General features: G+C 40.0%; 1 non-coding gene across 1 annotated transcript; it reads right to left on the bottom strand.

The window, feature by feature from the left end:
* Positions 1–2070: 2070 nt before the first annotated feature.
* Positions 2071–2174, bottom strand: LOC112786949 (small nucleolar RNA R71). Its single transcript, XR_003194391.1, has one exon. It is a non-coding gene; the product is annotated as a small nucleolar RNA R71 (small nucleolar RNA).
* Positions 2175–12619: the final 10445 nt, after the last annotated feature.

Below are 12619 nucleotides of genomic sequence, written 5' to 3' on the forward strand. Positions count from 1 at the left end.
ATTCTGGTATGAAACCCAATTGAATATCATGGTTTATGGGATTGGGCCTGAAGGATTGATGAGTTTGAAATTTCAATTTGTTGAGTCATGTGTCATTATTTGATTATCACTAAGTTGGCTCAATGAATGTTACAGAATTTGGATCAGCAGCCTCATCAAGATTATGGATCATAAACCCAAAGCAAAAGGAAAGCAGGGAGAGGCCTCAAAGCCCAAGAAACACAACAGAAGCTCAATATAGAAAGTGTATAAATAGGATAGAATTTAAGTTAGAAGGGAACTTTTGAGAACTTTGGATCATTTTCTTTTAGTTTTGTAATTGAATTCAGAGCTATGACTCACTAAACCCCTTTCATTGGGTTAGGGAGCTCTATTGTAATTCAATGAATCAATAATAGTTTATCTTCTTCTTCAATCTTTTCTCTTGAATTTTGTTAGAAAGCTTCTCGTTCTAATTCCATTGGGTAGTTGTCTTGGGAAAGAAACTACCCATAATTGGAATCCTTCGGAACCTTGGGAAAGGAATGGAGGATTCATGCTAGAGAAGCTTTCTCACAGTGAATTGGATTGGGGTTTGGATGGATATTGTGACATGTAATCCTACCAAATTGTGGTTCATGAAACTGTGTGGTATAATCAGTGATCGAGCATCATCTCTTCTTATGAACATTTAAACCAAGGGATTGGGAATTTGTTTGTTTTTAGAGAGAATTGGTGAGCCAAGGGATTGGGATCCAATCATATAAGATTGCCAAGCAAAATTTAATGAACGCATTGGTTGAGGAAGAGATACTCATGTTTTGATTCGGAGATCTCAATATCTCCTAACACCCAATGAATTCCCCATTTCTGATTTCCAATTTCTCTTTACATTCTGCAACTCAATTCTTGCAATCACCCCCATTCCCTTTTAATTTCAGCAATTTACATTCTGCTCTTTAATTCATGCAATTTAAGATTCCGCCATTTCAATTTCTTGTCATTTACTTTTCCCGCCAATTTTACATTCCGCAATTCTCATCTAAATCTTGATTCCGCTCAACTAGAACACACTTCTAATCTGAATTGCTCACTCAACCAATCCTTGTGGGATTCGACCTCACTCTATTGTGAGTTTTTACTTGACGATAACCGGTGCACTTGCCGGAAGGAATTTTGCCGATCGTGCAATTTCCTAAATCGTAGCATAACAAGTTTATGCGCATCAAGTTTATGGCGCCGTTGCCGGGGATTGGTTTTCGATTGACAACTCTCAAATTGGAAGTTAACTAGATTGAGCATTTTTTTTTTGTTTTGATTCATTCAGTACAAGTTACTTGTTGAATTTTAATTTCTGCACATGCTTTCTTTCTTTATGCCTTTAAATTCAAGCAACTAACTCACTGACTCACTAACTGTTTGAATTAATTCCTCAATTGCTCTAACCATACTCTTCCATTAACCAAGAGTATTTCACTTGTTTGTTGCCTGTGTTGTGTTCTTGTATGACAGGTAGGAGAGGAGAGACATCAACTCCTCCATATACCGAACCAGAGAGGACCCTTTCATAGACTGAGAAGGGAAGCAAGAGGGAAGAGAGTAGTGGGAGAAGAGGAATCTGAAGGAGAATCTGAGGACAATTTTGAGGAAGCTCTAGATCTCAACATGGATAGAGAAGTTCACAACCATGAGAGAGCTGATGGAAACAATGCCATTCCTGAGAGGAGGGTTCTTAGTTCATACATAAACCCAACCTCTGGGAATTGTGGTAGTAGCATCCAGAAACCACCCATTCAGGCCAACAATTTCGAGCTCAAACCACAGCTAATATCACTGGTGGAGAATCATTGTTCATTTGGTGGAAGTGCTAATGAAGATCCCAACCAACATCTCACAAAATTCCTGAGAATTTGTGACACTGTGAAGTCCAATGGAGTCCAGGAAGATGCCTATAAACTGCTTTTGTTCCCATTTTCACTTAGGGACAAAGCAGCTAAGTGGCTGGAATCATTCCCAAGGGGGAGTCTAACAACATGGGATGAGGTGGAAAGCAAGTTTCTGGCACGTTTTTACCCCCCACAAAAGGTCAATAGGCTTCGATCTGAGGTTCAAACTTTTAGACAACAAGATGGTGAAACTCTCTACGAGGCATGGGAGAGATTCAAGGATTTGACAAGGAAATGCCCACCAGACATGTTCCATGATTGGGTGCAATTGCATATTTTCTATGATGGACTCTCTTATGAATCAAGGAAAGCTGTAGACCATTCATCAGGAGGTTCATTGAACAGGAAAAAGACTGTGGAAGAGGCCATTGAAGTGATTGAGACAGTGGCTGAGAATGAGTACTACTATGCATCAGAAAGGCACAACACTAAGGGAGTCATGGAGCTGAACCATGTTGATACAATTCTAGCCCAAAACAAGGTGTTTGCCAAGCAACTAGCAGAGCTTACCAGGCAATTAGAAACAAAGCAAGTGGCTGCAATACACACACAAGATCAAGAGGAAGTAAGCATTGAAGGAGGTGATTGGGAAGAGGCCAACTATGTGGGAAACCAACAAAGGCAATCATATGATCCACACTCCAACACTTACAACCCAGGATGGAAAAATCACCCAAACTTTGGGTGGGGGAACCAACAAACCCAACCACAAAACCACAAACCTTACAACCACAACCAACATAACAATTCCACATACCAAAACTCCAACCAAAGATCATACCAAGCCACACAAAACACTTACCCCCAACCATCATATCATGGCCAAAATAATCAACCTACCCAACTTAATCCGAACCAACAATTTCAAGATCAATTAAACCGGATAGAAGGAATGATGGCAACCATGAGTCAAGACATAACCGAATTGAAAAGCTTCAGGGATGATGTGAGAGCTACCTTAAGGAACCATGGTGAAAAACTCAAGAGGATGGAATCTCAAGTGGGAGAGCTATCTCAACAGGCCGTCAAATCAACTGCAGTGTTCCCTAGTGACACAGAAAAGAATCCTAAAGGGGAACAAAAGAGAGTGAGATGGGAAGAATGCAAGGCCATCACCATACTGAAGGAAGTTTCAGAAGAAGAAGGAATCAGGCCCTCAGAGCAGGAGCCAGAAATCTTGAAGGAAGGTGTGGAAGAAGTTAAGCAGGAAAGTGGAACTGAGCGAGCCAAGGAACTGCAAAAAGGCATGCTGGAAATATACCAACCAAAAGCACCATTTCCTCAGAGGTTAGGAGGAGGTGAAAAAGGGAAAACCTATTCAAGGTTTTTAGAGACATTTAAGTCTCTCCATGTCAATATTCCCTTTCTTGAGATTCTCCATCAAATGCCTACACACATCAAGTACTTAAAGGAATTGTTAAGCAAGAAAAGAGTTTTGAAGGGAGGACAAACGGTAACAATGAACAAAGAATGCAGTGCTCTCATCAAGAAGGACACACTCTCTAAGAAAACGGACCCAGGAAGTTTTCATATCCCCTGCATCATAGGGGAAACAAAAATTGACAGAGGATTCTGTGATTTAGGAGCTAGCATAAATGTGATGCCTCTAACTCTTATGAAGAGGCTACAACTGAATGAGGTGAGATCCACTGATGTAATCATACAACTGGCTGACAAAACTCAGAAGCGAGCTGAAGGGGTAGTTGAAAATGTGCTGGTGAAAGTGGGGGATTATTACTTCCCCACAGACTTTGTCATTGTGGACATGGAGGAAAGCTACTTACACCCTATCATTCTGGGGAGGCCATTTCTAGCCACTGCTAGAGCACTCATAGATGTAGAACAAGGAGAGCTAATTTTGAGAATACATGATGAACAGCTCATTTTCAATGTTTTCAAACCTGCATCTGAGCCTGAACCAGAACATGAAAAGCCTAAGGATGAGAGTAGCCATCTGTGTTTGGAGGAAAGCAATCCGGCAGCTGAAACTATGAAACAGTCCTTGGAAGGCAAACAAGAATTGCAAGAGTTAAAGCCACAAGAATCAATAGAAACAGATCAGAAGGATCCTCCCGGCATAAGGGTCAATGAAGAAAGCTTCAAGAGAAAGGGAAGAATTGTAAAGAAATTGCCAAGAGGGTGGAGAAACAAGAAAATTCCCACTGAAGGTTTCTCTCCGGGAGATAAAGTGATATCAAGACATTATCTGCCAATCCCACCTGGCCTCAAGACCATCCCTTCCCAGCTCCCTCAAGTGTTCACAATCAGGAAAGTTCTTTCTATGGAACATTTAGAGGTCATGAAGGAATCAAGTGGGGACGTTTGCATAGTGAGAGGAGAAGACGTCAAGCACTACAATCCACCCTAACAAGGGACAACCGTCAAGCTAGTGACGTTAAAGAAGCGCTTCATGGGAGGCAACCCATGTTTTTAATATCCTTACTCTTTTTTTTTTTTTTGTTTTGTTTTGCATCTAATAAAGCATGGTTTCTTATGCATGAACTTGAATCCTCAGGACAACTGCTGAAAGAGTGCACTAAACATTGCATATAAAATACAATTTGTCTCTAAGTTTGGTGTGCCTGAAGGCACCCCAAACTTTATTCAAAATGTATTCAATTTTTCATGCAAAAGAGCACAACCAAACATTAAGTTTGGTGTTCCTCCTTGAACACGGTTCATGAAAAGCAAGAAGTTCCTCTGGATTTCGAAATTCATGACAAGTAGACCATTCGCATGTTTTTGGTTTCAATTACTTAGGGTAGTAAATTTGTTTAGAATTAAAGAGCCAAAGTGACTATGATTTATTAGAATTATGCACATTCATTAAGGACAACCAATATGGATTTCATGTCATCAGGAGACTTGACCAAACACTAAGTTTGGTGTCCAAATAATAAGTGTGCATACATGTAGAAGTCACGGCTATAAGCTCATAAAGACAATCATTGATTTACATGTGCAAGTACTATTCATAATTCACATGGACCGAAAAATGATAGCAAACTTGTTTGTTTGTGCAGGTACGAAAGAAAAGACAAAAATGGAGGAAAAAGACAAAGGGAGGTACGATGCTTGGTCAAAAAGAAAATTCACAAGTCTTTGAAACTAACACATGGGAAAAGGAAGTTCTGCAAGAAAAGATAGCTACATGTACAACCTAATGCACCCAGAATACTTCCAAGAAAATGAAAAGCAATTTGTCCTTCTCCCTAATTCATATATTTACCATCAAGCCACCCTGCACAAATCACCCTAGCCGTCCATTTTGCACTTACGGGCACTATAAAAAACTACTTGGGGAACAAGTTCAACACCACCGAATCTCCTTCATGCACATTTCCTTCATCATAGCATAAACTATCTCTTGCCGAAAACAACCTCCCCACACTTCCAACAACACTTCTTGCTTCGCCTTGTCAACTTTAGCTTGTCACTTACCAAAACTAAAGAACCAATGGCAGCTTCATCTAGCCACAAAAGGAGAAAAGACAAGCAGCCAATGGAGGAGAACAGGGAATTCGATGCATGGAGATACAGATCAGTTTTCCATGAGATTCAAGCCGAATGGATGAGACCTAAAACGGTACTAGCTGAGGTTCCCTTTGACCTTGAAAAGGATGAGTTCCCAGGTGTTTGGGAAAAGATCAAAAAGAGGAAGTGGGAGCTCCTGACTAAGCCAATCACTAAAATCAACCTCAACTTGGTGAAAGAGTTTTATGCAAATGCAGTAAGGGAGGATCCAACCAAGAAACCCACATACAAAAGCTATGTGAGAGGGGTGGAAGTTGACTTCAGTCCCAAAGCAATCATGAAAACCCTTGGCCTGAAAAACATACATTTCAGCCAAGCAAGTTATGAAGAAAGGATGATAGGAGAACCTGACTATGCAACTATTGCTGAAGACCTTTGTGCCATCAGAGCTGAATGGGTGAGAAAAACAAGAGGGGCTCCAAGAGTCTTGAGAAGGGGAGACCTAACACCTGAAGCTAAAGGGTGGTATGCAATAGTTAGGAGATCCATCCTACCCACTGCAAACTCTTCAGAAATAGTCCCTAAAAGAGCCATCTTGCTACATTGCATTATGGTGGGAGGGGAGATCAAAGTTCATAAACTCATTGCTGAACAGATACAAGAGTTTAGTGAGAAAAGTGACCCTGAATCCTGGCTCCACTTCCCTAGCACTATCATTAGACTATGCATCGATGCCCAAGTACCACTTGAGGATGAAAGACCTAATTGGCTATATCCTGGATTGGCCATAACTGCGCACAGAATGACTCTTGGCCCAACTCCTCCAAGACATACAAGAAGAAGAAATGAAGAAGGGCAACAAGTGGAAGCCGAGCAAGAAGCAGAACAAGAAAGACAGGAAGGAGAAGACAGAGAAGAAGAGCAAGAAGAGCAAGCAATTCCAGAAAGAAGACAACGAACTCCTAGAGACCCCATGGATATGAGCAGAATGCAGGAAATCATGGAAGGAATGTCTCAACAATACATGAGGTCTCAGGAGAGACAAGAGGACTTTCACCTAAAAATGATGGATATGCAAAGGAACTTTGAATCAAGATTCTTCGATCTGCAAAGGGAACAGAATTTACACTTACAGGAATCCTTCAGCCACATATGCCAACACCAAGATGCCAATGTCTTGGCAATCAAGGAAGCCACCACTTTACAGAATGCAAGATACTCAGTCCAAGCTGATTACAACATCAGTTCGCAAATCAAGCTTAACTACATAGGGGAACACCTACACAAGATGGACCCAGCATTCCCAGCTTTTGATGAGTATTTCAAAGGGAGGAAAGAAGGAGAAATAAACAAGGCAATGATCCTTGAAAAAGGAGTGGAAGAAACAATGAAAAAGGCTGGATTCTGGAAAAAGCTCATAAGAAAAGACAAAGGAAGCACAAGTGGTCAAAAAGAGGCAGGAAGCAAGAAGAAGCAGGATCCCAAGAATTAAGAAGAACCAAGCAATAAATAAGAGGTGGTCTCGTTCCTTAATAATCAAATGATAATTGGTGAATTGTCTTTATGAGCTTTCTTTCATTATGAGTCATTTAAGTTTTAATGTGAAGTCTCTAGTATGTGTGTCTGTGTATTGCTTTGAATAAAGTGAATGCCTAGATGTTTGGATATAACTCCACCTTCTTAAACAAATGCTTGCCATGCTTGTTCTGTTTCCGAAAATAAAAGAAAAGTTTGAACAAAAGTAACTTGGCTAAATTAGTGACAAATCAAGTAGAATTAAGTGGTGGTATGCATGCTTGATTGTTTAGTCAGATCACTGGAATTAGAGTGTAGAATTATCATTCTTTGTGTAGAAATTGAAAACTGTCTATGGATCTTGACGAATAAATGTCTTTGGCCATGAAAAAGAAAGAAAAAGAAGAAGAAAAAGCCACTGAAAAAGGGCAACCAAAAAAAAAAAAAAATTTGAGAAAATAAGCTAGGCACCAATGGTTTGAACTTCTGAGACAAATGCCTGTGGTGTTTATGTATTAAGGATATGCTTGGATGAATAGGTTCTGAGGAGTGTTTCAACACTTGGTAACTTGGGTTAACTAACCCGGGATTATCAACCAAAAGTCCATTATCAAGAGCAACCTAAATACAAAACATTTAGTCACACAAAGAGGTGCTGGGCACCAATGTCTCAAGAAGAAATGTGAACTAAAATGCCTAAAGTGGATATGTGTAGTGCACTGATAAGAAAAAGAAAATACCAAAGGCTTGTGCAACACATGACACTAAGCAAACAAGGAGCAAAAGAAGCTCTAAGAAAAAGAAAAGAAAAACAAAGAAGAGAAAAGTGCCAAAGACATAAGAATAACAAGAGGCCATAGCAGTGTTTGATGGATGCAATGAAAAAGTGATAATCTTACCTGATAAGAATGAAAAAAGTGATGCTGCAACTTTCTGCATAAAACCCTTCTGAGGAGCTTCAAATGCTTGCTAATATAGCCAATGTAATTGCTTTCTGTTTCATACTTTCTTCTTAAATAACTCAGGACTTGCTTAGGGACAAGCAAGTATTAAGTTTGGTGTTGTGATGCCAAGGCATCTTAGGCTAGTTTCACTAGTATTTTTCTGTTAGTTTTAGTGGTTTTATGCATTTTCTTGAGCTTAAAGTAACCAAGAATGGTTAAAAGAATAACAAAGTAATGAACCACCCAAACAATATGATTTTGATGCAAATTCCATGAGTTTTAGTTATATTACTTGAATGCTATGAATGGAAGATTTCTCATGAAATTTTGCAAGACTTTGATGCATTTGTTTGGATGATTTCAGGGAAGAAGAGGCTAAGCAAGGAAGCAACAAAATCAATAAAGGAAGCTTGAATATCACATGTGGAGTTTAAGTTCCAGTTTAAGCCTAAACTGGAGCTTAAACGCCAGAATCATGAAGGCTAAGAAATGCTGGAATTGAAGTTTAACCTCCAGTTTAACCTTAAACTGGAGGTTAAACGCCAGAATGAAAAGTCTCACCAAGGAAGCATTCCACGTTTAACCTCCAGTTTGACCTCAAACTGGAGGTTAAACGCCAGAATGATAATGCCACTCAGGAAGGAGTTCCACGTTTAACCTCCAGTTTAACCTTAAACTGGAGGTTAAACGCCAGAATGGGAAAAGCACCAGGGAGCCATTTCCACGTTTAAGCTCCAGTTTGACCTCAAACTGGAGCTTAAACGTGTTCGACCAAGAACTCTCCTCCAGGGTTGCTCTCTCCATTTCCACGTTTAAGCTCCAGTTTGACCTCAAACTGAAGCTTAAACGTGTTCGACACCTCTAGGGCTACCTTCCAAGCTTCCACGTTTAACCTCCAGTTTAACCTTAAACTGGAGGTTAAACGTGTTCGACCTCCAGGGCTGCCCTTCCTATATCCACGTTTAAGCTTCAGTTTAACCTTAAACTGAAGCTTAAACGTGTTCGACTACATGACTCTCCAGGGCTGCCTTCTTCCATTTCCACGTTTAAGCTTCAGTTTAACCTTAAACTGAAGCTTAAACGTGCTCCTACAAAAGGCCTCACTGGAAGTGTCTGGCGTTTAAGCTGCAGTTTAAGCTTAAACTGCAACTTAAACGCCACTCTTGGAAAAGGTTTCTGGACCAAAAATATTGTGGTTTAAGTTAGTATTTGAGCACAAACATTAACTTAAACTTATTCTGGTATGAAACCCAATTGAATATCATGGTTTATGGGATTGGGCCTGAAGGATTGATGAGTCTGAAATTTCAATTTGTTGAGTCATGTGTCATTATTTGATTATCACTAAGTTGGCTCAATGAATGTTACAGAATTTGGATCAGCAGCCTCATCAAGATTATGGATCATAAACCCAAAGCAAAAGGAAAGCAGGGAGAGGCCTCAAAGCCCAAGAAACACAACAGAAGCTCAATATAGAAAGTTTATAAATAGGATAGAATTTAAGTTAGAAGGGAACTTTTGAGAACTTTGGATCATTTTCTTTTAGTTTTGTAATTGAATTCAGAGCTATGACTCACTAAACCCCTTTCATTGGGTTAGGGAGCTCTATTGTAATTCAATGAATCAATAATAGTTTATCTTCTTCTTCAATCTTTTCTCTTGAATTTTGTTAGAAAGCTTCTCGTTCTAATTCCATTGGGTAGTTGTCTTGGGAAAGAAACTACCCATAATTGGAATCCTTCGGAACCTTGGGAAAGGAATGGAGGATTCATGCTAGAGAAGCTTTCTCACAGTGAATTGGATTGGGGTTTGGATGGATATTGTGACATGTAATCCTACCAAATTGTGGTTCATGAAACTGTGTGGTATAATCAGTGATCGAGCATCATCTCTTCTTATGAACATTTAAACCAAGGGATTGGGAATTTGTTTGTTTTTAGAGAGAATTGGTGAGCCAAGGGATTGGGATCCAATCATATAAGATTGCCAAGCAAAATTTAATGAACGTATTGGTTGAGGAAGAGATACTCATGTTTTGATTCGGAGATCTCAATATCTCCTAACACCCAATGAATTCCCCATTTCTGATTTCCAATTTCTCTTTACATTCTGCAACTCAATTCTTGCAATCACCCCCATTCCCTTTTAATTTCAGCAATTTACATTCTGCTCTTTAATTCATGCAATTTAAGATTCCGCCATTTCAATTTCTTGTCATTTACTTTTCCCGCCAATTTTACATTCCGCAATTCTCATCTAAATCTTGATTCCGCTCAACTAGAACACACTTCTAATCTGAATTGCTCACTCAACCAATCCTTGTGGGATTCGACCTCACTCTATTGTGAGTTTTTACTTGACGATAACCGGTGCACTTGCCGGAAGGAATTTTGCCGATCGTGCAATTTCCTAAATCGTAGCATAACAAGTTTATGCGCATCAACTTCCCCCTTACATAGCTAATGTAGCCATAGTGTTGCCCTGGTTGAGGCACTGCATTGGCATAGAATTCCCTCACCAAGCTCTCTACCACTTTCCTTGGTGGGTTGCATAGAAGTGACCAACCTCTATTGTTGATCTCAATGTTGATTTCAATGTGCTCGTTCCTCCCTAATTGGAACCCAACTTCTGGAATGATCTCCCTCTCACTCACCCAACCATAGAATTGATTTTGGTTGAATACGGAGAGGAACTTGTAGTCATTGAAGGAACTTGAGGATCCAGAGGTTGGTTCCTTGACTTTTCTTTTCTTTGAAGCTGAGCTTTTTGGTGGTGCCATGAGGTTGAGAGAGTGTGTTTGAGAGTGAAATGGGGTTGCAAGAAAGAGCAAGCAAAATAAGGTTTTGCTCCAACACCAAACTTAGGACTTGATTGTCCCAATCAAGAAAAAAAAGAACGAAAAAAAGTATGGAAAGAGATGGTAAAAGATGAACAGAGAAAGGAAGGTCAGGGCTCGTATACTCTTCGTGTGATATTGGGGATGTTGAAGTGGAATAGGAGATGGTGAAGTGAGGCTTTTATAATGGTTGAATGTGGTGGTGGGAAGGGTGGGAAATAAAAAGGGTTAAATATTTTCCCACTTGGGGAGTGGCGCCTAGCGTGGGAAGAGGTGCCAACTCTTTTCTCACTGTGTCTTCTGCGTGTGTTGAGTTCCAAAGTGTAAGTACACTTTGACTTCCTTGCTTTGTGAGTTGTTTACTGATGAGCGGATATTTTATACGCTTTTTGGGGTTAATTTCATATAGTTTTTAGTATATTCTAGTTAGTTTTTAGTTTATTTCCATTAGTTTTTAGGAAAAATTCATATTTCTGGACTTTACTATGAGTTGTGTGTTTTTCTGTAATTTCAGGTATTTTTCTGGCTGAAATTGAGGGAGCTGAGCAAAAATCTGATTCAGGCTGAAAAAGGACTGCTGATGCTGTTGGATTCTGACCTCCCTGCACTCAAAGTGGATATTCTGGAGCTACAGAACTCAAAATGGCGCGCTTCCAATTGCGTTGGAAAGTAGACATCAAGGGCTTTCCAGAAATATATAATAGTCCATACTTTGCTCAAGGATAGATGACGTAAACTGGCATTCAACGCCAGTTCTTTGCCTAACTCTGGCGTCCAGCGCCAGAAAAGGATTAAAAGTTGGAGTTCAACGCCAGAAATGGATCCAAACCTAGCGTTGAACACCCAAAACAGCCTTATGCACGTGAATTATTTAAGTCTCAGCCCCAGCACACACCAAGTGGGCCCCAAAAGTGGATCTCTGCACCACCCATCATAGTTTACTCATTTTTTGTAAACCTAGGCTACTAGATTAGTATTTAAACAACTTTTAGAGACTTATTTTGTATCTCATGACATTTTAGATCTAAACTTTCTACTCTTTGACGGCATGAGTCTCTAAACTCCATTGTTGGGGGTGAAGAGCTCTGCTGTGTCTCGATGAATTAATGCAAGTATTTCTATTTTCCATTCAAACATGCGTGTTCCTATCTAAGATATCCATTTGCGCCTAACTATGGAGAAGGTGATGATCAGTGACACTCATCACCTTCCTCAATCCATGAACGTGTGTCTGACAATCACCTCCATTCTACATTAGATTGAATGAATATCTCTTAGATTCCTTAATCAGAATCTCCGTGGTATAAGCTAGATTGATGGCGGTATTCATGAGAATCCAGAAGGTCTAAACCTTGTCTGTGGTATTCCGAGTAGGATTCTGGGATTGGATGACTGTGATGAGCTTCAAACTCGCGAGTGCTGGGCGTAGTGACAGACACAAAAGGATAGTAAATCCTATTCCGGTATGACTGAGAACCTGCAGATGATTAGCCGTGCAGTGACAGCGCACCTGGACCCTTTTCACTGGAAGGATGGATGGTAGCCATTGACAACGGTGATCCACCTACACACAGCTTGCCATAGGAGGACATGCATGCGTGAATCAGAAGACAGAGGAAAGCAGAGATTCAGAAGACAAAGCATCTCCAAAACTCCAACATATTCTCCATTACTGCATAACAAGTAACCTTTAACCCATACTCTCTTGTTTATTCGAAATTCAACTGATAAATAAAATTGACTTCCTGACTAAGAATTGCAAGATAACCATAGATTGCTTCAAACCAACAATCTCTGTGGGATTCGACCCTTACTCATGTAAGGTATTACTTGGACGACCCAGTGCACTTGCTGGTTAGTGGTACGGATTGTGAAAAGTGTGATTCACAATTCGTGCACCATTTACCATGTGGGCCCCATCTTCT

This window comes from Arachis hypogaea, chromosome 20 (assembly GCF_003086295.3).
Source record: "Arachis hypogaea cultivar Tifrunner chromosome 20, arahy.Tifrunner.gnm2.J5K5, whole genome shotgun sequence".
Lineage (NCBI taxonomy): Eukaryota > Viridiplantae > Streptophyta > Magnoliopsida > Fabales > Fabaceae > Arachis > Arachis hypogaea.